The sequence below is a fragment of the Orcinus orca genome, chromosome 12 (genome assembly GCF_937001465.1).
Source record: "Orcinus orca chromosome 12, mOrcOrc1.1, whole genome shotgun sequence".
NCBI lineage: Eukaryota > Metazoa > Chordata > Mammalia > Artiodactyla > Delphinidae > Orcinus > Orcinus orca.
The window spans coordinates 56,532,570-56,560,159 of NC_064570.1; the positions used below are offsets into that span (position 1 = coordinate 56,532,570).

At 37.8% G+C, this 27,590-nt stretch overlaps 1 long non-coding RNA gene across 1 annotated transcript in view; it reads right to left on the reverse strand.

Annotated features, from left to right (window-relative positions):
• Window positions 1-1,023: 1,023 nt before the first annotated feature.
• The window catches only part of LOC117199383 (uncharacterized), a 45,219-nt gene continuing 18,652 nt past the window's right edge, over window positions 1,024-27,590 (reverse strand). The window contains exons 3-4 of the long non-coding RNA XR_004480610.2: window positions 17,420-17,510; window positions 1,024-3,458 (exon numbers count right to left, since the gene is read on the reverse strand). This is a non-coding gene — a long non-coding RNA (uncharacterized LOC117199383). The remainder of the gene's footprint in view (window positions 3,459-17,419; window positions 17,511-27,590) is intronic.

Consider the following 27,590-nt stretch of genomic DNA (forward strand, 5'->3'; position numbering starts at 1 on the left):
TTTGGTACCATAGGGAAGCAGAGATAATATGTTTATTTGGGCTTAAGTTCCTAAACAAGTCTATATCTTCACTCATTGATTTCTTTGACTAGAAGAATTGGAGTATCACAAAGACCATTATAAGGTATGACCAATATTCTGTGTCTACTTGAATTTCAACTATTGACTTGCCTTTTTTAGCTTCTGGTTTTAAAGGATATCATGAAAGCTTAGGATATTATGAAATCTGAACCTTGATGAGTTCATCCCCAATAATTCTGCCAATATCACTAGTATTTTTTGCCCACAAAGAACCTGGCATTATGCAGTGATTTTCAATCAAGGCTGGATTTACACAAAAAAATACTGGAAAGCCAAAGTTTAATTTAGCTGGGCAGCTATGATTTGATAACCATAGAAATTCTGAGAGATGTGAAAAAAAAGACTATGAAGAGAGGTTTTAATTTAGCAATGCCACTGCTTTTCCAAATCTTTCTGGGTTCCTGTGCAATTCAGAGTCTTCTTAAGTAACTGTATGCAAAATGCATCATTCACTGCATTTGTGCATTTTCTACCAAAAGGGTCCATATCTTTCCTCAAATGAAATCATATAACAACCATAACCCTTTTCTTGTTCCTTTTGATGAATACCCATTATGTGAAATGTTTTTTTTTTTAAACATCTTTATTGGAGTATAATTCCTTTACAATGGTGTGTTAGTTTCTGCTTTATAAAAAGGTGAATCAGGGCTTCCCTGATGGCGCAGTGGTTGAGAGTCCGCCTGCCGATGCAGGGAACACGGGTTCGTGCCCCGGTCTGGGAAGATCCCATATGCCGCGGAGTGGCTGGGCCCGTGAGACATGGCTGCTGAGCCTGCACGTCTGGAGCCTGTGCTCCGCAACGGGAGAGGGCACAGCAGTGAGAGGCCCGCGTATCACAAAAAAAAAAAAAAAAAAAGGTGAATCAGTTGTACATATACATATGTCCCCATAATTCTTCCATCTTGCATCTTCCTCCCTCCCACCCTCCCTATCCCACCCCTCTAGGTGGTCACAAAGCACCGAGCTGCCCTCCCTGTGCTATGCGGCTGCTTCCCACTAGCTATCTATTTTACGTTTGGTAGTGTATATATGTCCATGCCTCTCTCTCGCTTTGTCCCAGCTTACCCTTCCCCCTCCCTGTATCCTCAAGTCCATTCTCTAGAAGGTCTGTGTCTTTATTCTCGTCTTTCCCCTAGGTTCTTCATGACCGTTTTTTGTTTTTTTTAGGTTCCATACATATGTGTTAGCATACGGTATTTGTCTTTCTCTTTCTGACATACTTCTCTCTGTATGACAGACTCTAGGTCCATCCACCTCACTACAAATAACTCAATATCTTTTCTTTTTATGGCTGAGTAATATTCCATTGTATATATGCACCACATCTTCTTTATCCATTCATCTGTTGATGGACACTTAGGTTGCTTCCATGCCCTGGCTATTGTAAATAGAGCTGCAATGAACATTTTGGTACATGACTCTTTTTGAATTATGGCTTTCTCAAGGTATATGCCCAATAGTGGGATTGCTGGGTCATATGGTAGTTCTATTTTCAGTTTTTTTTAAGGAACCTCCATACTGTTCTCCATAGTGGCTGTATCAATTTACATTCCCACCAACAGTGCAAGAGGGTTCTCTTTTCTCTACACCCTCTCCAGCATTTATTGTTTGTAGATTTTTTGATGTTGGCCATTCTGACTGGTGTGAGATGATACCTCGTTGTAGTTTTGATTTACATTTCTCTAATGATTAATGATGTTGAGCATTCTTTCATGTGTTTGTTGGCAATCTGTATATCTTCTTTGGAGAAATGTCTATTTAGGTCTTCTGTCCATTTTTGGATTGGGTTGTTTGGTTTTTTTTGATATTGAGCTGCATGAGCTGCTTGTATATTTTGGAGAGTAATCCTTCATCACTTGCTTCATTTGCAAATATTTTCTCACATTCTGAGGGCTGTCTTTTCGTCTTGTTTATGGTTTCCTTTGCTGTGCAAAAGCTTTTAAGTTTCATTATGTCCCATTTGTTTATGTTTGCTTTTATTTCCATTTCTCTAGAAGGTGGGTCAGAAAGGATCTTGCTGTGATTTATGTCATAGAGTGTTCTGCCTATGTTTTCCTCTAAGAGTTTAATAGTGTCTGGCCTTACATTTAGGTCTTTAATCCATTTTGAGTTAATTTTTGTGTATGGTGTTAGGGAGTGTTTTAATTTCATTCTTTTACACGTAGCTGTCCAGTTTTCCCAGCACCACTTTTTGAAGAGGCTGTCTTTTCTCCACTCTATATTCTTGCCTCCTGTATCAAAGATAAGGTGACCATATGTGTGTGGGTTTATCTCTGGGCTTTCTATCCTGTTCCATTGATCTATATTTCTGTTTTTGTGCCAGTACCATACTGTCTTGATTACTGTAGCTTTGTAGTATAGTCTGAAGTCAGGGAGCCTGATTCCTCCAGCTCCATTTTTCTTTCTCAAGATTGCTTTGGCTCTTTGGGGTCTTTGTGTTTCCATACAAATTGTGAATTTTTTGTTCTAATTCTTTGAAAAATGCCAGTGGTAGTTTGATAGGGATTGCATTGAATCTGTAGATTGCCTTGGGTAGTAGAGTCATTTTTACAATGTTGATTCTTCCAATCCAAGAACATGTTATATCTCTCCATCTATTTGTATCATCTTTAATTTCTTTCATCAGTGTCTTATAATTTTCTGCATACAGGTCTTTTGTCTCCTTAGGTAGGTTTATTCCTGGATATTTTATTCTTTTGGTTGCAATGGTAAATGTGAGTGTTTTCTTAATTTCACTTTCAGATTTTTCATCATTAGTGTATAGGAATGCAAGAGATTTCTGTGCATTAATTTTGTATCCTGCTACTTTACCAAATTCATTGATTAGCTCTAATAGTTTTCTGCTAGCATCTTTAGGATTCTGTATGTATAATATCATGTCATCTGCAAACAATGACAGCTTTACTTCTTCTTTTCTGAGTTGGATTCTTTTTTTTTTTTTTTTTGCAGTATGCGGGTCTCTCACTGTTGTGGCCTCTCTCGTTGAGGAGCACAGGCTCCGGACGCACAGGCTCAGTGGCCATGGCTCATGGGCCTAGCCGCTCCATGGCATATGGGATCTTCCCAGACCGGGGCACGAACCCGTGACCCTGCATCGGCAGGCGGACTCTCAACCACTGCGCCACCAGGGAGGCCCTGGATTCTTTTTATTTCTTTTTCTTCTCTGATTGCTATGGGTAAAACTTCCAAATCTATGTTGAATAATAGTGGTGAGAGTGGGCAGCCTTGTCTATTATGTGCAATCTTGGTGAAAATATCAAAATGCCATCTTTCCATAGCCAACAGTTGAGCACATAACCTAAAGCAACCAGTTTTCTTCTCTCTCGTCTCTCTTCTCTCTCTTTCTACCTCTTCTCTCTTTCTTCTTTTAATTTTAACTAAAGTGATACAAAGGCATCAAATATAAGCATAATAATAAGGCTCTTCAAAAGATACTGTTAAGAAAATGAAAAGAAAAACTACAAACTGAGAAAACACTTACAAATCACATACTTGATAAAGGATCTGGATTAAGAATATATAAGGAACTCTCAAAACTTAATAAAAAATAAAGCAAACCAATTTTTAAAAATAGGCAAAACATATAAAACTATTACCAAAGAAGTACAGAATACAATTACAATAAAATAATATTTTCACCTATCAAAATGACAAATTACTTGTTCCGTACTTGCAAGAAAATGTGAGGACAAACATTCATACTTTTGTAGGAATGTAAACTGGTAAAACTTTTCTAGAAGGAAATTTTGATGCTATTTTAGTCTAGAGTTTTAACTGTGTTCATATTTTTTGACCCATACGTTCCCTTTTGTGTAGGTAAACTAAGGAAATAATTATACACATAGTCAAAGATACATTCAGCATAGGAAACCATCAGCACTGAAAGGCAGAAAGATGTTATCTCTTGTCATTTATAAAATATAGGTTTCTGGCTATATATTTTTTTTAGATTGTGGATAACTTTGTCTCCCTTATACTTTACAATATTTTGTACAATAAACATGTATTTCCTTTATATAGAAAAACAGATTGTTTTCTTTCATTTATTTTAGGTTGTACAGCAATCATTCAAGTGACGGTTTTCAGGTACTGATTTATCACAAGGGACAATGAAGTTGAAATACAGATCTGGCTTTGTGTTAATCTTTTTAAAACACAGATTAAGAATAATAAACTCAATCAGCATGTTCTTCAAGAAAGCTAAATCAAGTGACAATTTTCAAAGTTTTATGTGAATACATTTTTTTTAATATTTATTGAAGGCCAGCTATATATATATATTTTTAATTCATTTATTTATTCTTGGTGTGTTGCGTCTTCATTGCTGTGGTGAGCAGGGGCTGCTCTTCATTGCGGTGCATGGGCTTCTCATTGCGCTGGCTTCTATTGCTGCGCAGCACGGGCTCTAGGCACCCAGGCATCAGTAGCTGTGGCTCGTGGGCTCTAGAGCACAGGTTCAGTAGTTGTGGTGCACGGGCCTAAGTTGCTCTGCGGCATATGGGATCCTCCTGGACCAGGGTTTGAACCCATGTCCCCTGCATTGGCAGGCGGATTCTTAACCACTGTGCCACCAGGGAAGTTCCTTATGTGAATACATTTTTAAGGTTGAGTTTGAGAATGGAGGGCAGAAAGTAGAGTGAATCAATGATCTTTCCTTTGACATTGCAGATGGACAGAAAACATATCGCTAGGTAATGGGTTGACTAATAGCTTTTTATAAGAAAAATAAATAGAGATTGTTTTGCTCAACCTTCTCACTTTATAGATCGAGCATCTAAGACCTTACTACAATCCCCATGTTTAAAAATCTACTAATACTAGCTAGTTACTAATTTCTATCTCCAGATTCAAAGTGCCTACCACTACTCAGAATTTCATTGAGACTTGGGACATCAGTTACCCTTCCTATTTGTTGTGGTAAAAGACATAAAGGAATGCAAAGGCAACCAGTACAATAATAAATAATGGTGAAAAATGTGGCCCAAAATATGTCGGAATGAGCTTCTGCTAGTTTTATTGCTAGAAATCATCTCCCTTTCAAACTGTGCCTGAGTGATTTCAGACAATTTTCCAGTGTGCTACCTCTCATGTGCTCTCATGTCCTATCATCAGCTGCTCCCTCAGGCCAGCACTGCTACTTTGATGCTGATGACCCTCCTAAAATTGCTTTACCGTTGGTTATAGCTACCCTCATCCAGTGGCCACCTCCACTATCATCATCTGGCCTCAGAGAAAGAACTCTGCTCATTCATTGTCTACTTTGCCATAAATGTTGACCAGGTACTCCTCTTTAATTCCCCATAGCACACCATCAACCCTTAATTACATGGGAAATTGAAATTTGTGACATGTCTTTAGTGAAGGATCAGGGATAACAGAAAGGAAACTTAAGGAAACCTACAACCCCCCATGACCATCATTTGAGTAAATCACACAAAAGTAGTGCCAATGGATTTACACCACAAAAAGGCGGGGGGCGGGGGGAGGGCTGTTAATCACACATTCTATTTCCCCTACACCACTGTGTCCTCTAGTAAGCAAATAAGCCATGCTCTTTCCAAATGTCCAGAGTCTTATTTTTTCTTAGATGGCCATTTGCTTGTCAACGATACATCTAAATCGTAAAATCCCTTTAAACCTGAGATAAAAATGCTTTTCCCATCACTAGGTTTTACTACCGTGGCTCCCCTTCATATTTGCCATTTCTGAATTGTTTGAATATTTACATTTGTAACTCTGAAGGATAGGTATTATATTACATTTGTTTCATTTATCTAAATTCCATCTCCACAGCTAAATGGCTAACATTTCAAGGATAGGAACTACTATTTCTTTTTCACTTTCCATAATACTTTGTACAATACCAGACACAGAGTAGACTTTTGATACTCAAAGACTTCAGTGAATTTGACTTATAGCACTAGGATAATTTGAGATTTGAGATATGATGGCAATGGTCTTTCTTCAAATGTTTATTCTCTTTCTTTGGTGATTGAATTTAAGTGCCTTTGCCCTAAATATAAGAGTGAACATAAATCATTGTAAACACTAGCAGGAAACAATAAGGAATTAAATCCAGGATTAAAAAGGAAATAACTATGTATACATATGATTAATTATTTGAATTTTACAATCCTGTGTTATTTTCTTTCTTTATGTAGCTTGCTTAAGCTTTTAATGACAAAAATCTTATTTGAAAAATGTATTCTATTTTATTATCAATCCAAGAAAACACACGGATCAGTAGCATCCTAAGCACATTAACCTGCTGACTAGGGATTACCTTAAAAAACAACAAATCTAACATTCATTCACTGGAACAAGGACAAATAGAATAGAAAAACTGTTCACCTCCAGACTCAGGCAATTAGTTTTAAATATGTCTAGATGAGTGTTGCTATGAGAAATAAATGCACTGAATAGTAACTATGAAAAAAGATAAACTGCAAAAGAAGCCAAGGTATAAGTAAATACCCTAACAGAAGGCACTTGAAAATAAATCCTCACTAATATTGGAGGTTTCAGAATATAAAGATCTATTAAGTTTTATTTTTGAACTTCTATAACTGTCCCCATGGTAACAGTCCAGGACAATTCAGATGGAAAATTTAAATTAAGAACCGTAGTTTGGACAGAAATCACAAATGTCCATAAATCGCTAACCTAATTGAGAATATGAATTCTAGCATTCATTTTTTAAAAATAGCAATAGGCCTTCTGTCATGATCAGGAGATGGGGTAATCTGAAGACAATCCGATAATACTTTGTTTAAAAATGTAACCATAAAAATACAATGTGGCAAAAATTGTGAAGATAATATTTATCCTTCCCCAGAATGGCAGATATTCTTTTCTAAGTAAAAAGGCTTCTATTTTGCTCTTATTATAAGGGTAATAGGTGTAATAGAAACAAAAATTTTAAAAATACAGAGGGGTTTAAAATGAAAAGCAAGTCTTTCTTCCTGCCTCCCACTCCCAATTCCATTCCCCATAGATGACAATTTTTTATACAATTTCTGGCTTTAGTTCTAGCGATTACCTTCGTTATCCCCTTAATAACAAGGATTATCTAGATTCTAGGTTATCTTCTCGAGGTTATCTATATAAGCATATAACAATATTGCTGATACCACTACACCTCTATTTCTTTTATTGATTGTTGTCTCTAGCAGAAAAAATGAGAAATTAGCTCGTTTTCTGCACCTTCCCCTCCCCATTCAGTCTTTATTATATTTTTATTTTATTAGGTTTACTTGAAAATTTTAAGTAATCTGCTTAAACGTCTCGTTCTTTAATTTACATTCCCTAACTCCTTGCTATAAACATGAAAAATATTAGTACTTCTGTAGCTCATTCTACTTCTCCAAAACTCAGTCAGATATACCATTATTTTACTGTCAAGGTCTATAGAATTTGCATCTTAGTCTCTAACTAAGATAAATTTTTTCACTTTGTCTATATGTTGATTCTGAAAACTGAAAACCAATAGAAAGCATTTCCTTATCATTCATTACAGAATGACATTTCATGATTGGATTTAGAGAAAGAAATCTAATCTACAAAACTGAACCTTGTAAATAAATATTCCAAAAGCATGGGTCAAAAGGATTCTCAGTGTTTACTTGGCTGCTTCTCAAAGCCTTTGACTAGGAGGGAATATCTGAAGAAATAATGAAGTTATATTTTCCAGAATTTTTTTCTAAAGGTGAAATACTTCAGATTGAAAAGGTCCTTAAAGTGTCAAAGAGAAGAAACAGGGAAAATCCACCTTGAGACACACCAGAGTGATGTTTATGGGCATCAAAGAAAAAGAGAGGCTTCCCTGGTGGCACAGTGGTTAAGAACCTGCCTGCCAATGCAGGGGACACAGGTTCAAGCCCTGGTCCAGGAAGATCCCACATGCTGTGGAGCAACTAAGCCCGTGTGCCACAACTACTGAGCCTGTGCTATAGAGCTCGCGAGTCACAACTACTGAGCCCGTGCACCCAGAGCCCGTGCTCCACAACAAGAGTAAGCCACCGCAGTGAGAAGCCCGTGCACCACAACGAAGAGTAGCTCCTGCTCGTTGCAACTAGAGAAAGCCTGCATGCAGCAACGAAGACCCATTGCAGCCAAAAAAATTAATTAATTTTAAAAAATAAAGGTTACAAAGAGAAAGAACAGAGAATATACAAAGGAATAAGAATTAGACTGACTTCAGATTTTTCAGTAGCAACACTGGATGAAAGAAGTCAATGGAGAAAAGTCTCCAAAGTATTAAAGAACAAGAATTTAGAATATAGAGTTTTCTATGTAGCCATTAAAATGTGAAGGCATGATAAGGTATTCTCAGATCTATAAGACCTCGGAAGCTTTGCTGCAATGGGATTTTTATTGAATTCTCAATTCTTACCACAATGGCTGACACAAGGTAGGCACTTAATGAATACACAATAAAGAAAGGAAGGAACAGTGGGTGGGAGGACAAAAGGAAATGAGAGAGGAAGAAAGAAAGAAAATCCAAAAGTAAACTCAGTCCTGAGTTTTATGAAAACACAGAGACACTATGTCCTATGTAGTCGAACAGTATTTGCTACATAAAGACCTACATTAAAAACAATTTTGGATACTTAAATAGGAGGAGAGAAATTCAAAAGATGTTGCGAGAGAAATTTGAAGTAAAGGTGATAAAATATTTTGGTAAAATTTATTGTTGCCTTTTAAAAAAATCACTGAAACTAATTATTCAGCCTTGGACAAAACCTATGCTACACACAAGTGAAGCTTGAGGACATTATGCTAAGTGAAATAAGCCAGTCACAGAAGGACAAATACGGCATGAATCCACTTATGTCAGGTGTCTAAAATTGTTAAACTCTTAGAAAGTATCAATAGAATTGTGGTGCCAAGGGCTGGGGGGAGGGAGAAGGGGGATTGTTGTTCGATGGGAATAGAGTTTCAGTTTTGCAAGATAAAAATTTTTCTAGAGGTAGCTTGTTCAACAACATGCATACAGATAACAATACTATACTGTACATCTAAAAATGGTAAAAAAGTAAATTTTATGTTATGTATTTTTTACCACAATTTAAAAAATAACTGAAACTAGAGCTTTTGTCTCTGCAATTCACTAGCAACATAGAATAGCTTTCTTTCGAGTTCCTTAGGGAAGACATATTAGCTATCAGGTTTTTAAATAACTAACACTTTTTCTCCTATCTTCTGCTGGGTATTGATTCCACTTTCCTCACTATTTTGACTTCTGTGACTGTGAGCCTAAACTAAGCCAGTGAGGCTCCCTTTCTCAGTGTTATGGACTGAATTGTGCCCCTGCTTCCACCACCACCAAGTTCATAAGTTGAAGCCCTAACTGCCAGTTCCTCAGAGTGATTCTATATGGAAACAGGGTCTTTAAAGAGGTAATTAAGTTAAAATGAGACCATGAGGATGGGATCCTAATCCAATATGACTGGTGCTCTTATAAAAGAAAGATACTCCAGGGGTGCACATGCACAGAGAAAAGGCCATGTGTGGACACAGCCAGAAGGTGGCCACTCGCAAGCCAAGCGGAGAGGCCTCAGGAGAAACTAAACCTGTCGACACCTTGATCTTGGACTTCTAGCCTCCAGAATATTGAGAAAATAAATTTCTTCTGTTTAAGCAACCCAGCCTGTAGTATTTTGTTATGACAGCCCCAGCAAACGAATATACTCAGAAACCTTATTTTGAACAGAGCCACCAAAGACTAAAGTTAGTTGGTGTGATAGAGCAGCTAACATTCTGGGGCAGGGGTGGGAGGTAGAGGGAAAGATAATACACACAAATAAACCTCAGTGTCAAGAAGCAATCAGTCCAGGACTTCCCTGGTGGCACAGTGGTTGGGAATCCTCCTGCCAATGCAAGCGACACGGGTTCGATCCCTGGTCCGGGAAGATCCCACATGCTGGAGCAACTAAACTCGTGGGCCACAGCAACTGAGCCTACATGCCACAACTACTGAAGTCCGTGCACCTAAGGCCCGTGCTCCGCAACAAGAGAGGCCACCACAATAAGAAGCCTGTGCACTGCAATGAAGAGGAGCCCCCGCTCGGTGCAACTAGAGAAAGCCTGCATGCAGCAATGAAGACCCAACGCAGCCAAAAATAAATAAAGTTCAAAAATATAAAAATTAATTTAAAAAAAAAGAAGCAATCAGTCCTATGGAAAAAATTACATGAGAATAAGGGAATATAGTGATGGAGGATGAGGGCCTATTTTAAGGTAGTTAGGGAAGAAAATATTGAGAATTTTTGTTTATTACATGTTTTTCTACAAAGTCTCAAAGGAGAAAATTCTCTCTAGTATCAGCAAGAGTTTTCTTTACCTTTAGGAGCAACTGGTTCATTGTCACCATGTTAAAACCACAACACTTGTGACTGTTCACATTACCCATGTAACATTTGTGATTTACCCTTATCACAGGGTTACCAACAAAGGAAAGACAACTGGATGGACAGCTGACAACAGCAACAACGGAAGACAGAAAACATAAGGAAAATATTTTCAAAGTGATGAGAGAAGACACCATCATGAGATTGTCTGAAGTCATATTTTAAATGTAAACCACCTGGGTCTAATAGCAGGTGTGTCCTTGTTATGGAGATGGCTACATCGGCTTACTGATGTTGAACATTTGAATCAGGATAATAGCTGATAAAAATGTCATCTGCCTACAATGCACATACAATCTCTAATCCTCAAAACAACCCTAAAAATAGACATTATTACCTCTATTTTATAAAACAGAACCAGAGGCTCAGGGAAGTTAAATTACATAAAACCATACAACTAATCGAAACATCCACTGTTACATTTCATAGCCCATATTCTATACATTAAATCACTGGCCTTTCTAAATTTGCTCTAAATTTATGTTCATCAAACAAACTTCATAACATTTATGCTTATATAAATTTTCTCTTCAGGGAAAAAATTGCATACTGATTATTCATAAAATTCATGTCAGAAATATATTTGAAATATTAGGGAATTTACATAAATTTTATTTACACAAATCTTTAGAAGCATGTCTATGATCAAAATCTTTACAAGCATGTCTATGATAAAATGTATTTAGATTTACAGAGGTAAATCTTACAAAACCCATTTTTTCTAATTGTATTTGTAACCTACCATCTTTAATAGATAAAGTACTAACCTATCATCAGAAGGACATGAAGACTGGGATTTTTCTCAGTAGAAATGAAATGTTAGTACTTCTCTAACTTGCTTTCTTACTTGATTTAATTTATGCCTCTTCCACCCACCCAGTTGCAAGATGGTCATGATTAAGTGTTTAACTCAGCCATAGAACATTCTGACCCACAAAGAAATCAAATTCATGTCCTTGGCCTTATTAGAAGTTTCACGAATCATCGTTATCCAAATTTATGTTTTAAAAATTCCAATAGTAATTATTGTCTGTAGAATCCTTTTGGTAATTAATCATGTACTGCTTTGTGACAAACCTATTGTTCTCTTGAACTGTTAACTATTCTGTTATTTATCTTGATGCTACAGTCCCTCTTTTATACTGTCAGAAAATTATCTTCCTAAAGCACAGATATTATGGTCATGTTATTGCCCTGCTCAAAAACTATGAAAGGCACATTCTCAGGATTCCCTCTGGCTTTCAAGCCCCTTGCTTCCACTGGATTGGTGCATTTTACAGATCATGACACTGTTCTACCTGTACTTTCTGTTCTTCCCCACAGGGCAGAGTAATGGACCCCCCAAAATGTCCCCATACTAATTCCCAGAACCTGTGAATATATTAGCTTGCATGGCAAAAGGGACTTTGCAATTGTGATTGAGGATCTTTGTGAGTGTGTGTGTGTGTGTGTGTGTGTGTGTGAGTGAGATTAAGAATCTTGAGATGGGGACTTCCCTGGCGGTCCAGTGCTTAAGACTCCATGCTCCCTATGCATGCTCCCAGGCAAGGGTTTGATCCCTGGTCGGGGAACTAAAATCCCGCACGCCACATGGTGCGGCCAAAAAAAAAAAAAAAAAAAAAAAGGAGAAGAAAGGAAAGAAAAAAAAATCAAAGCATCATATAAGAAATTAAAAAAAAAAAAAGAGAGAGAGAATCTTGAGATGGAGAGATAGACCTGAATTATGTAGGTGGGGCCAATGTGGTCACAAGGGTCCTTATAATGGAAAGAGGACAAGAGAGTCAGAGTCAGAGAAGAGGTGACAACAGAAGCCAAGATCAGAGGGAGAAATTTGAAGATGTGATGCTGTTATCTTGGGAGCGGGAGGAAAGGGCCACGAGCCAAAGAATATGGGAAGCCTCTACAACCGGGAAAAGATGAAACAGATTTTCCCCTAGAGCCTCCAGAAGAAACCAGCCCTACTGATACCTTTGTTTTAGGCTTATAGGGCCCATTTTTGGACTTCTGACCTCCAGAACTATAAGATAATAAATTTGTGTTATTTTAAGCCACTAAACTTACATTAATCTGTCATAGCAGGAATAAGAAACTAATACAGACCCAGTTGAGGAAATCAGTCCCTTCTCTCAACTTGTAAAACAGGACTCCCAAACTTTACTGCAGATTTGGGGAGCTTGAGCAGGGAGTTCACATTTCAGAATAAGGAATATTAGACATCTCTGCTTTTAAAATACTCACCTATAATTTTTTCTCTCCCTCTCTGTTGTACTCTTCCCCATTTTCTCAAATTATTGTATATCATAAATACAAGTTAAGCTTTCCCCTCTGTTTGACTCCTGATAATCCATGCCCTTAGGATCTCATTTCCCAGGTCAAGTGATTTTTATCTAAGCATTTCCTCAGTAAATTCAAAAGGAACTCTGATACCAGCTGTTACTATAACTGTACAAACTACATGAGACAGAAATCTTATATATATTATTTTTACCTCTACAGGTCCTTTCTTATGGTAGATGTTCAGCACGTTTTTCTTTAAATTTACTTGATGAGAAGTGCTATTATCTGAATTCAGCATATAAGTTTTATCCACATACATAGTTAGATAACCTTCTGCTGAAAGCTCCTGGAATTGCCTTTGAATTTCCTGTCAGGAAGAGGTCAATGGATCTAAACTTAGCAGGACATTACTTTATTTGCTCTCCTTTAGTGCTGATAGTTTACACAGAATTACACGCGACCTCTCCAAATACTCTCTGTGACTAATGGTATATATTTTTGAAATGTTTGCCCATAATTTTTCTTTCTCTGCTCTGTTTTCCTCATAACCTGAAACAAACAGAGGTCTCTGAATTAGAATTATGACCATGACTTACGGTTTTTTTCAGAGAAAGAGATATACCTGAGACCAAGAGATTTATATTAGACTATACTAACCAATAAGTCTAGGAACACAGATGGTTAGAAAGCCAGCAACAAGGCAGGTGGTCAAAAGTCAAGCACAAGTACTGACAAAGAAGTACAAGGAATACTACAGGATACTATTATTAAGCCAATTTCTTGTCTTTATTTCCTAACTTTGTAGAAAGTTAATAGCAAAATCATTGAATGTGGCCAATATGAGGCAAGTCTAGGCTGCCTGGAGTTTTTATCTTTTGTATTTACAAGAAAAGTGTCTGATTGGTTTGACAGGAAGGAGCCAAAAAATGTCATATGTACCACTCTATAAAGGAGTTTATTTTATAAACAGCATTCTCCAACTCAAGGTAAGGAAACTACAGCACATAAGCTGAAGTCTGCATTTGACTTTATATTACCTGAGTGGGAACATATTATATCCAAAGAAGGTTTTCTGGTATTTGACCCTAGCATACCCCATTCAGAATGGAGTTTTATTTTTGAGATTTAAAGATCAGAACAGTTGAAACCTGACTAATAGTGGTTAATTAGATACTCACAATTTCAAAAGGCAGAGATATTTGATCATTTGCTTAAAATCCTATAGTTCAGGTAAATAGTAGAATGTGACAGAAAATTATTTATTTCCAATTCACTTCCACCATGGGAGACTCAAATTACTTATAAAGGGCATCAGTCTTTTAAAGCCCTTCCTTGAAAAACTAAAGTCTCAATTTCTCACCAATTCCTCACATCTAAGTTCAATGGACACAATATAGAAACATGAGATTATTACTAAAATAAAAGGAAAGCCAATAACACAGATAATATTCAACAGACATATGACAGTAGATCAGATGCTTGCAAATGAGCAAGCAAATCTCAGTGTCACACATCGTTTTGTGTGAAAATATGCTAGACAGCATGTCCCAGCCTCAGTTACATGGCCCTCCCCTTGCACTCTCCGCTGAAGTAATCATTCTCCTGTGACTGCTAACAACCTTCTTTGGCATAAGCTGCTTTCAAAAGGTTTTGTTGTTATTTTTTGTTTTGTTTTGTTTTGAATTGTCTTCTACCCTACTGTCTTCTATGTTTACCCCTGCTGCAGAAGCAGATATCACCAAATGTAATTCCAAGTGTATTGCTGAGGAGTATTCTACTGTGAGATATTCCATAATTTATTTATTCATTCACCTTTTGATAGGCATTTGAGCAGTATCCAAGTTTTAGCTATTGCGAATAATATTGCTATGAACACTTCTGTACATGTCTTTGTGTGGAAACCTGTTTTAATTTCTTTTGGTAAATTCCTAGAAATGAAATTATTGGATCATACAGAAAGTGTATATTTACTTTCTTCAGAACTGGCAAGCTGTCGTTAAAAGTGGTTGTACCATTTTGGTTTTTTTTATAGTGATCTTGGGGTCTTCTTATGTATTTATTTTTATTTTATTTGTTTTTGGCTATGTTGGGTCTTCGTTTCTGTGCGAGGGCTTTCTCTAGTTGTGGCAAGCGGGGGCCACTCTTCAACGCGGCGCGCAGGCCTCTCGCTATCGTGGCCTCTCTTGTTGCGGAGCACAGGCTCCAGATGCGCAGGCTCAGTAGTTGTGGCTCACGGGCCTAGTTGCTACGCGGCATGTGGGATCTTCCCAGACCAGGGCTCGAACCCATGTCCCCTGCATTGGCAGGCAGATTCTCAACCACTGTGCCACCAGGGAAGCCCCTGTACCATTTTTATATGCCCGGGAACAGTGTATGAGAATTCCATTTTCTAAACACCTTCACCAAAAGGTGGGCAGTCTGGTAGGCTTGGTTGGCCCCCAGTCTGGTTGGTTGCCAGGCCCCGCCTTGTACAGATGCTGCTGGCTTCTGTTTACTGGGGCCTGGTCACGAGGCGGCTGGTCGCTGGCTCACTGGTGGACAGAATCAGAGTCCTGAAGACTCTGGGGCTGTTGCCTATTCACTGGTGGGTGAAGACAGATCCTGGGGTTAGTGCTGGACTACTGGCAGCAGAGCTGGTTCCTGGAGTATAGCTGCAGGGCCGAGGGATCCCAGAGCTCATTTCAGAGCGTTAGTGGGAAGGGGTCGGTTCCTGACACAGTTGGTTATAGGGTCGGGAGTGTCCCGAAGGTTGCATTGGTCTAGTGGGCAGGGCCAGGGCCCTGCTGGCCCCAGGGTAGGGTCTGGCCTGCGTCTGGTACCTGCCCTCTGGTGGTGAGACTGGTCTGGAGGCTTGTGGAGGCTTCCTGGTGTGAGGGGCCAGTGCCTGCCCACTGGTGGGTGGAGCTGGGTCTTGGCCCTCTGGTGGGCAGGGCTGTGTCTAGGGGCGTGTCCAGAGGTGGCTGTGGGCTCTTTAGTCTTTAGGCAGCCAGTCTGCTGATGGGTGGGGCTATGTCCCCCAACCCTCGCCCCCCAGTTAGTTGTCTGGCCTGAGACACCCCAGCACTGGCAACTCTAGGCTGTTGGGTAGGGCCAGGTCTTGGTGCTAATAAGCCACCAGTGGGAGCAGTGTTCACATGGCAGAGTGTTTTGCCTTATGCATGTTTTCCCTTATGAAATGTTTATTCTTTTAGGCTATAATTTGTTACACAGCAAGACATATCTAATATACTGGAGTGCATTCCTTTCACTCACATTTCATTTAGTTTCTTCGACCACATATAACCAAAAGAGTCTAGGAAATATAGTCTATTTATATACCCAGTAAGAAAGGGAGAACAGCTTTTGGTGGAGAGCTGGCATTCTCTGCAAAACACATTCTAGTATCTGGACATTATTTGACCTGTGCTTCAGTTTCTCCAACTACATTGTGAAAATGGAAACCCAAATTTTAGTGACAATTAGCTGTTTCTGCCATAGCTGATTTGTGTTAAATGCACGCACTTGAACCAAAGAATGGAGGCCAAGAAACTGGATTAACAGCTACTAATATGACAGCTGTCATGGTATACAACTGGAGACAAAGGGAGTAGTTTTCAGAAGATCCATGGACAGGAGCACTAGGAAGGCAATTGCATAGACACACACTACATTTCTCAATAAATATCTTCAGAATGAATTAATTAAATTGGACTTTTCTACGAAAGAATGTTTAAAATATAAGACTGTTAGTGGGCATGAGATAGACGTATATATCATGACATGGAAAGGGCTCTGTGGTATACTGTTAAGTGATAAAAGCAGATTATAGAATAGTCTGTATAAAATGACCCCACTTATAAAAGCAAACAAACGCATATGAATAAATATATATGCATGAAACAGCCTTGGAAAAAAATGTAACTCAAACTGTCAGCAATTGTTGCCCCTAAGGATATTCACTTTCTTTTTACTGTTTGCTATTGTTTGAATTTTTCTACTATTTTTTACACACTGCATTAAATTGTTTACAATAAATATCTATTACTTTTATAGGGATATGTAGTAATAAAAAGCAAAAAGAGCAATAAAAATAAATATATTCTTTGGGGAAAAAAAATCTTTCTCTCTAAAATGCTTCACAAATCTGCCTTTTTCTCTCTATTGCATGTTATTTCCTTAGTTTAGTCTTTACCATTTATTAACTAAACCAGGATTCAGCAAACATTTCCTGTTACGGGCCATATAGTAAATACTTTGGCATGCAGACTATATGTTCCCATTCACATCTACTCATTCTGTTGTAATAGCTTCAAAGCAGCTGAAAATGATACCTAAACTAGTGAGTGTGGCTGTGTTCCAATACAGCTTTATTTACTAAAACAATTGGTGGGCTAGCCCACGGGCCATAGTTTGCTGACCACTCACTTAGACTACTTCAAATTATATCTCTGACTCTAATCCTCTCCTCCTCCCCCTCCCATATCTTACACTGTTCCTACATATGTCACATAATTTATTCACATCCCATGTTTTTACTTAAGTCTCATCTGTCTGGAAAATTCTTAGATTTCTGGTGACATCTAGATCATTTTTTAAGACCCAAAGTGCCTTCATGACCCTGGTAAACAAAATTGACTGTTTTCTTTCTGTGCTTCCACAGTCTTTGTACATACCTTGATTGACACCTTGTATTGTGATGATTTCAATATGTGTCTCTCAGTCAGACACAGGAGGGCTGAGACTATGCTTCTGAATTCCTGGAACCTAACAGAAGACAGAGCAGAGAACAGGGATTCAGAAATGTTTGCTGAGTGAATAAAGACACAGAGAGAGGTATCTCTTTGGCCTTTTAGACTTCCAAATTAAGTGCAGAAAATTCCTCCTTCCAGCAGTCCTTTTTCCCTCCACAATCAGAGCAATCAATACCTGTTAGCTTAGATCTTTCTTCTTTCCTTCCTTTTTGTATCTCTGCATGCTTTAATGCCCAGAGCAAATAAAACCATATAGATAATATCAACTTTTTGAATCTAATTTGTCATCTGATCCAAAACAATACACTAAGCATTTACAAGTTACATCATTCAGGGGGATGGTTCATATTTGCCTTCTAGTCCAATTTATAAGGATTTTCCCCCAACCCAGGTTCACCAGATGGTGAGCCACTTAACTATGGGGAGTATATTTTTGAAAAGCTGAAAAATATCTAGTGCATAAATGAATGGCTCCCTAGGTCACAGCCTGCCAAGTTCAGAATGTGCCCCAGGTATGCTTAGGACCTTTTCACAGGGCTTGTACATAGGAAAAATATTACTTATATGCAATAAACTATCAAAAAGCCCATTACATTATTTAGCTTAATCCTCCCTCAGCCCTTCAAATGGCTATTATCACCAATTTGCTGATGAGGAAACTGAGGCTCGTGGTTGTTAATTATCTAGCCCACTGTCATAGTGAACAAGGAGGGAGTCCTTCAGATTTTAAATCCTGTGTCTTTTTCTCATATGTGACTTAATCTCATCTTCCCTTGACTCTTAACACTTGGATGATAACCTTTTGCATATCATTTAAAATGAGTTATTAAGCTATCCTGTTCAGTACTAGAGCTTTTGCAGCTGACTTTCTGCTTAACAATATGGTTAATTATGCAAATTATTGTTAAAAGGGGTTCCAAAAGTTTGCCTGTTGAATAGTTTTTAAATGTTTAAAACAGATAATTAACATGGTTTTAAGCACCACTCTATACTGAGCTTTGTTGAGCTTTCCCTAGGTTTTGGCGGGCAGTGAGATGGACTAGACTGAGATGACCCACATCTGAAGACTCAATAAATATCCATCCACAGAAAAGGCAGGTGAGCTGCTAGATCTGAGCAGCCCGAAATGGTCAGGAAAGGTTAATGTCAGTCATAGTACTGGAAAATTCAACAGTAGGTGGGAACTCCAGTACATGTACAGAATACAATAACAAAAGATCCAGAGATCTACCCATCATCCAAAAGATCCTGAAGCTAATAATAGAAATCTACTCTTATGGGTAGAACTGAATCAACAAAAAACCGGGAAGAAGCCCAGCCCCATAGGAGCTAGCATACCTGTCTTAGGACACAAGGCTGAGACTCATGCACAGGGGAACCAGACAACACATCAGGGGCAAGAAGGAGGCTGCAAAGTTAAAGTGACAGCAGCTGACTTGACTTAGGGCCTTCCCATTCTCTCTTCCCAAAAGGCAGAAATGTACCAAGCAGTTATATAGGTTGAATTCTATGGGTGATGGATACAATCTTCCAGCTAAGAAGAGACAGGGAAAACAAGTAGAGATTACTGTGCACCCATCTCCACTTCACTCTTGTCTGCCTCCCTTTATTCATTTCACCTCAATGTTCAAAGGTTTTAAGTAACCAAAGTATACTTTGGAGTATTTGTCTTAATTATTAAGTGATGTTTATTTTTCTTATTCTGAATTTTTAAAATAATTGAATATTTTGTATTTCACTATGAAAAAAATATAATATCCAATTGATTTTTCCCCCTTTGTGTCAACAGCCCTCTGTAGAATCCCTAACCTTGCTTTAACCAACTCTTTATTCACCAAACTGAAAATTGCAATTAATTCAAACTGCACAGATTAATGTTTTTAAAAAAATCTCCACACTGGGAATTCCCTGGTGGTCCAGTGGTTAGGACGCTGCGCTTCCACTGCAGGGGGTGCAGGTTCGATCCCTGGTCAGGGAACTAAGATCCCACATGCCGTGTGGCGCGGCCAATAAAATAAAATTAAATTAAATTAAAAATCATTACACTACAAAAAAATTAAGGGTACACATGCCTCTTAAATATTCACAAATGATGAAAGGGTTAATTATTGTGCATTCTCTTGATGAAATATTATGCACTGACTGAAATGATATTTTAGAATGCCAAGAAACCAAGTACACAAATGCTTATATTTAAAAAATTAAAATCTGAATCCATAACTACAACTAGATAAAAGTTTTATACGTGGGCAAAAATGATAAGAGAATACTGAAAAAACAAAAATGTGGTTTTATAGAGAGGCAGAAAGAAAGACTAATAATATAATAAATAAAGACTAAATAATAAATAAATAAAATAATAAATAAAGACTAATAATATAATAATAAATTATATTTTATTTTTTGGTGTTATAATGTTGTTTGGGCAATTAATCACATTTCTTAAAATGAAATGTATATCCCTCACCTATTTTTATTATATTTAACTTTTAATTAATTGAGATGAGTTCATGAGCTTACATAACATATAGTTTCACAGAACCACCGCCCTAAAAATGCTCAGTTGTTCCACTGTGGTACATCTAAAACAAAGCAATTCAAAGAATCTAGTATCTTTGGAAATGGAGCTGTAACTTCATGTATCTAAAAAAAAAAAAAGTCTTTCCATGCTACACATGATAAAGGAAGGTGTCATTCAACACAGCTTAGAACAGAGTGTCATTCAACACAGCTTAGAATAGAGTGTGTTCCAGGGAAATCTCTATCTGTGACCTCCTAATCACCTCCATCCCCTAACTCTATCCCTCCCCATCCTCCTGCAATTTTCATTTGTGATTTGAAATTTTTCTCTAATCCTCAGTGTTCTCACACAGAACGCTAAAAGATTTTGCCCTTCTGCTTTTTGATATGCCATTTTTGGTTTCTAATTTGAATGCACTTAAATCCTGCACAAAATTAAACTCTGATTATGCATTCACTTACCTTTTATTCCTTAAATGTAGTTTTCCTTCCCCTGAGTTCATAGTGGCAGGCTGATAAAGGCCTGCTTACATGGGCAATTTTATTAAATTAATACACATTCAGTGGAAACATTCAGATATGATTATTTTACTATTCATAATACATAATTTGTTTCCTTTGAGGAATCGTTTATTCTTCCAATAAATAACTTCAATAAAATACAATAACATAAGATTGAATACATGGATAGGCCTTTTTCATTGCGAGGAAGTATTAAAAATATGGTCTTTTCCCAAAAGAACTTTTTAAATATCAGTGCTAAAAAGATGAAGTAAAATGAATTTTTATAATAGTATTAAAATTTGTGGCAGCTTAAATGAAAGAAGATTCTAATATGAAAATGGTTATTTTTTATTGTTTATATCTTCAGATTTATTGCCACTATATTGTTTTGGCTGCTAGCTGTGACCTAGTTTTCATTTGCTTATATTTTTTATTTGCTTTATTTTAAAAATCTTACGGCAAAATAAAAAATACTGAAAGTTTCTTTTAAATAACATCGAAGATTTTTATATCAACTGTACTACAAAACAACCTGAGTATTAATGAATATAAATTTGGAGTGGTGATTCTGAGGCAGGAACTTGCTTAGAATGTTCAACAATAGCAAGGAGGCAGGATGACTGAAGCAAAGAGAGGGAAGAAGAGGGTGAATGTAGAAGGTAACACCAAAAAGGTAACTAAAGGGAAAGACATTGGGCCATCGAGGTCTTTAGATATTATTATACATGCAGTGGGAAGCCATTGCATTGAACAGCATAGTGACATGACCTTCTTTAACTTTGAATGACTTTGACTTTGAAAAGTCAAAGGCTTACTCAGGCTGCTGTGTGGTGAGTAGACTGTGGAATGAGCAAGAGTAGAATTAGGGTAATGAGGACGGTGGCTTTGAGGTAGCTTGTTTTTGTACTGTGTGGTAAGGTGTGGTTAGATTTTGGAGATACAGAAACCTACAGATATACCCATTACCAGGTTCACCTGTTGCTAATATTATATCCCATGTGCTTTATCATTTCTCTCTCTCTCTCTCTCTGTGTCTCTCTCAGTCTCTCTCTCTTTCTCCCAGGCCTCATTCAAATAGTTCTTCTGAACTATTTGAGAATAAGTTATATTCATCATATATCATGGTCCTTTACTTCTAAATTCCTCCATGTGCATTTCACAAATTCAACTTCAGTAAATTTAACATTGACACAGTATCTAATTTTATCTAATTTACCATTTGTATTCCAATCTTGTAAGTTGACTTAGTAATGTCCGTTAGAGCACTGTTCCCTTCCAGTACAGGATCCAGTATTACCTTTAGTTGTCATGTTTCTTTAGGCTCCTTTAATATGGAACATTTCAGCAAACTCTGTCTCTTATGAATATATCTTTAACGTAGAGCCAACTGACAGGACTGAACATTTATACAGATGGATTTGACGTGGGCTTTGAGGAAGCTGAGGATGATCCCAAAATTTTTAGCTTGAGAAACTGAATAAATGTCATTTATTGTGATAACCAATACAACAAAGATGAAGGGGGGGCAGGTGGTAGGAATAGAAACCACTAAGGAGGTGCCTCTTTGTGAAAGAGACTTATAGTTCTTACTCATGTCTTATTCTCCTCTCCTGGACACACTGCAGCATTTTACTTCCCCACCACCTTACACCTACCTGGGGCTATATTATCAGTTCTAATAGGTTGTGTAAAAAATTAATAAACAGAAACCTCAATTAGAGTTGGGACTCTCATGCCCTGTGATGATAGCAGAGCCCAACAGGAAGAAGAAAGACCTCTCTCCTTTTCTAGCAAGGATTTAGCCAATGAAAGGTCAAACTCTGTTTACTGTAGCCCTCCCAACTTCCTTTTCCTCTATATAAAAGCATCCTCCTTCCCTTGCTGTGTATCTGGGAACTTGCGCATGGCTCTCTGTGGTTGCAGACCTCGAATTTGCAATTCTCTGCTAATCCCGAATAAACCCATTTTTGCTGGAGAAATATCTGGCAGCCTATTTGGTCTGGGTCAACAGCTGTAAACTGAAATGATAGTATCACACCCCAAGTGAAGCATTCTATTCTCCTGTCTCACTGCTCAAGGAGGCTGCATGTTTCAAGTGGTGCAGCTGCAGGATGGTGGAGGCTCCATCATTCTGGATTATTGAGTTGTCACATGAAGAACATTTGCCCTGGAGAATTGCCCAGACACACAGCAGACTTTGTATGAGGAAATAAACATTTGTTATGTTAATCCACTGAAATTTGGGGGTTGACTGCTACCTCGCCTGTCATGACTAAGTCACTATTAGACACGCAAGTGAAAATGGTAAATAGACATTTGGATATAAGATTTTGGAGTTGGGATCGGGTCAGGTCTAGGAAAGTTCGGGAACCAACAACATGCAAATGATGGTTAGAGGCATGAGATTCCCCCATCTAGAGAGTGTAGGCATGGATAATTGATTAATAGGTGATTGATTGATTGACACATACATATAGACATGATGGCCTAGCCCTCTACCACCTGCCATAAATGATCATTCCAGGAAAGAGCATATGACCAAAGTCAGCCACTCAAAGTCTTTTTGCAGGATTTTTCAAACTAGAACAAAGAGAACCAGTCTCTCTTATGTGGTGGGAGTCAGAGACCACAGTCTATGAGGGTCAAGAAGTTATGCTCCAAGCCATGTGTATGAAACTAGAAAGAGTGGGTGAGAGGAAAGTTGAAGCAGAGAGAAAAGAAGAAATAAGAGGGAGTCCCAACACCATTCAGTTCCCTAGTTCTCATTGTTCTTGAGGCTATTTCCTTCATGTCTAATGGATAGTTTGGTCATTCAACAAAACTATTAATTACAAGAACCAGTAATTCCCATATTCTCCTAATATAGTTTGAATAGATTTCCATGACCTAAAGCCCAAAGAATGCTGGATAGTAAATGAACGTTACCAAGTTAATAAAATATAAACTTCTAACTTAAAAAAGTCATGATTGGCTTCTCCTGTTTTTACAGAGCTCTAAGTGAAAGTCATCATTTACTTCCTATCCCTTCCCCCATTTAAGATCCTATTCCAGTTATCTATAGATGCATAAGAAACCACTCCAACACTTAGTGGTTTAAAGTGACAATCAATCTGCAATTTAGGCAGAGCTCTGTGGGGAAGGCTCATCTCTGCTCCACATGGTGTCAGCTGGAAGACCTGAGCAAGAATATTTGAGTACAAAGTGACCACTGGCCACACCTGGTTGGGGGGTGTGTGTGAGTAGGTGTAACCTCCCAGGTATGGCAACTCCACTTAAGTGAGGGCTGTTCTCCAAAGGCTGCAGTTGTGAGTGCTTAGCATCCAAAACACACAGTAGCTGGGATGGATATACCCACCCAAGAAAGAAGCTCTGAGCAGGGCAACAGCATGTTCGCTACACATCTTCTTTTGAATGTTTTACTAGAAGTTGTATATATCAACCTGATATCTAGGCATAAACTGAGAAGAAAATTTGACTAGCCCTTAACTAGATACAGAGTGAATAGCAAGTCTTACCATTGTCTGTTGAGTAGAACTCTCCTTGTTTGAAGATGAAGGTAAAAAAATCAACATAGTATCTATGAGAGGGACTTCAAGAAATTTTAAAAAAAACCATTAAACTCAACAAAAGTGGATCACTGGGACTTCCCTGGTAGCGCAGTGGTTAAGAATCCGCCTGACAGTGCAGGGGACACGGGTTCAAGCCCTGGTCCGGGAAGATCCCATATGCCGTGGGGCAACTAAGCCCGTGAGCCACAACTACTGAGCCTGCACTCTACAGCCCGTGAGCCACAACTACTGGAGCCCACGTGCCTAGAGCCTGTGCTCCACAACAAGAGAAGCCACCGCAATGAGAAGCCCGCACACTGCAACGAAGAGTAGCCCTGGCTCACCACAAGTAGAGAAAGCCCGCACAGAGCAACAAAAACCCAACGAACCAAAAATAAATAAATACATGAGTTAATTTTTAAAAATATATTATAAAAAAGTGGATCACTGAAAATTATTTATTATATACAAAAGAATTGGGTGATTTTAATAGTTTTGTTAAAATACAATTTATATGTCATAAAATTAATTGATTGAAATAATTGAATGAATAAATGTTTTACGTTTACATATACAACCTTCACTACAATCTAATTTTAGAACATTTCCATCATTATTAAAAAAATCACATGCCCATATACAGTCATTTCCCAAGGCCATCCCTCTGCCCCCAGCCCTGGGCAAGCATGTTGTATCATGTATCAGCACATCTTTGTTCTTTTTGTTTTTCTTTTTTTTTTTTTGCAGTACGCGGGCCTCTCACTGTTGCGGCCTCTCCCGTTGCGGAGCACAGGCTCCGGACGCGCAGGCTCAGCGGCCATGGCTCACGGGTCCAGCCACTCCGTGGCATGTGGGATCTTCCCGGACTGGGGCACGAACCCGTGTCCCTTGCATCGGCAGGCGGACTCCCAACCACTGCGCCACCAGGGAAGCCCATCTTTATTCTTTTTATTGCCTGTTACTACTGAAGAGTATTCCATTGTATTTTGTTTACACATTTACCAGTTGATGAACATTTGAGTTGCTTACATTTTTTGGCTATTGTGAATAATGCTGTTATGAATGTTCATGCACAAGTCTTTATGTGGACATTTTTACTTTTCATTTCTCTTAGGTAGGTATCTAGGAGTGGAATTCTTGGATCATATGTTAACGCAATGCTTAACTTTTTGAGGAACTGCCAAACTGTTTCCAAAGCAGCTGCACCATTTTACATTCCCACTAGCAGTGTATGAAGATTCCAATTTCTCCACATCTTCCAATACTTGTTATTATCTTACTTTTTTGTTGTGGCCATTCTAGTGGACGAGAAATGACATCTCATTGTCATTTTGTTTGCATTTCCCTGATCGCTAATGATTTTTTTTATGTGTTTATTGGCCATTTGTGCACTTTCTTTGGAGAAATATCTATTCTCATCCTTTGCCCATTTTAATTAGATTATCTATTTTTTTAGTATTGATTTGTAAGAGTTCTTTATCTATTCTGGATATAAATCTCTTATTATATATATGATTTGCAAATATTTTCTCTCATTCTATGAATTGCTTATTGACTTTCTTGATGGTATCTTTTGAAATGTAGAAGTTTTTAGTTTTAAGTCCAATTTATCAATTTTTCTTTTACCCCTTGTATTTTTCTGTCACATCCAAGAATCACAAAGGTTTTCCCCTATGCTCTCTTCTAAGAGTTTCATAATATTAGTTTTTACATTTAGGTGAGGTCTGTGATCCATTTTAAGTTCATTTTTGTGTATAGTGTGATATAGGAGTTGTATCATTTTTTGCATGTGGATATTCAATTGTCCTAGCATTATGTGCTGAAAGGACTCTTTCCTATTGAATTTTCTTGGCACCTTCATCAAGAAAACTGAATGATTTTAGAAAAGCAGTAGACATACTCAGTCTGACAAGTCCCTGACCTATATCAAAGAAGAGTAGACCATTAGGAGAAAACAGTGTGACATTAAAACAAGAAGAGAATAAGATGAAATGGGTAAAATAAAGAAATAATGCAAAGGAATAAATAATATAACAGAAGCATTAACATGCACAGTACAGAGCAGAAAAGGAACTACTGAATGTCTAACCTCTTCCAGTTATATACATATATATGCACATATAAATAGATAGATGGATAGCTTTTTAAAAAAACTGTAAAGCAGAAGTTGATAAATATGACAGACAGAATAAAAATGCAATATAAGAACTTTAGATGTTTTTCAATTAAGAAATTAGAATAATTTGAATAATAATTAAAGACATAGCTGAAGAAAGAATCCCTTAAGTAAAGATGTGAGTATATGGATGAGAAATGCTCAGAGCTTCCCTAGAAAAAAAATCCAAAAGAAATCTCCACATAGATTTATTATAGAAAAAATGTATTAAAGGAAAATTCCTTTATAATCTAATTAAAATGGGCAAAAATCTATGAGGAAAAATGCTTTCTTTGCATGAGAGAAGCAATTGGATTGCTCCAGTTTCCTCTACTAAACAATAAATGTTAGAAGACAGGGTAAACATTTTAAGTTTTGAGTAAACAAACCTTTTTTTTTTTAAAAAAAAAAAACAAAGACTTTAAAACCTGGGAATGTTGTCTTTCATTTGAAAGTACCTAAAAAAATCTTAGAAATTCAAGGGTTTGCTCTCCACCAATTTATTTGAATAATAATCATAATAATCATGATAATAACAGATAACACTTATTAATGTGCCAGGCATTGTTCCAAGCACTTTACATATATATATATATATATATAAACTCATTTAATTCTCACAACAACTCTATGAGATGGATACTGTTGTTATCCCCATTTTACAGGTGAGAAACTGAGGCACAGAGCACTCAAGGAACTTGCTCAAGGTGACATGATTAATAGGAGGCAGATTTAGGTATGAACCTGGGCAGTATGGCACTGGAGGTCATGCTCTTAACCACCAAGATAGGCTTCCTCCACTACAGATGGTACTATATTTTTCTATATTCACAGCTCCTAACGTCAGTGAAAGGCACTAGAAGTTGTTTAGAGGTTGAAAGAAAGTATTCAACTTTTAAAAACCTGAATTGCGTATTATGTACTAGTCGCAATGCTAGTCATGGGGCTACAGAGAAAAAGAAAGACTCAGCAACAAAGAGCTCCCCACAGTCTAGCACGAGAAGCAGGCGAGTCAGCAAAGGCAGTCCATGAATGTAGCAGGGGGATGCAGAGTGCACAGGGAGAAGAGGCACTGAACTGGCAACCTGGGGGCTCAGCACAGTATTCCTAATTTCAGTCTGCAACTAAACTCATCCTCTGCGTTGGACCAAAAGCCCGTAGTATTAGGCACCCACAGCTGGGCCCACCAGTCTTGAGTGAACTAAAGATAGAAGTTTTGCAAGTTCAAAAAGCAGCAGCAACAATTCTTTTTCCCTTTTCTTCCCCCTAAACAATGACTGGTTGTTGCCCTTTGATTCTCTTGTGCCTAATTAGACGCTGAAGAAGCTAACCAGGCTTCCGTTAAACTTAACTGGAATGATGTGTT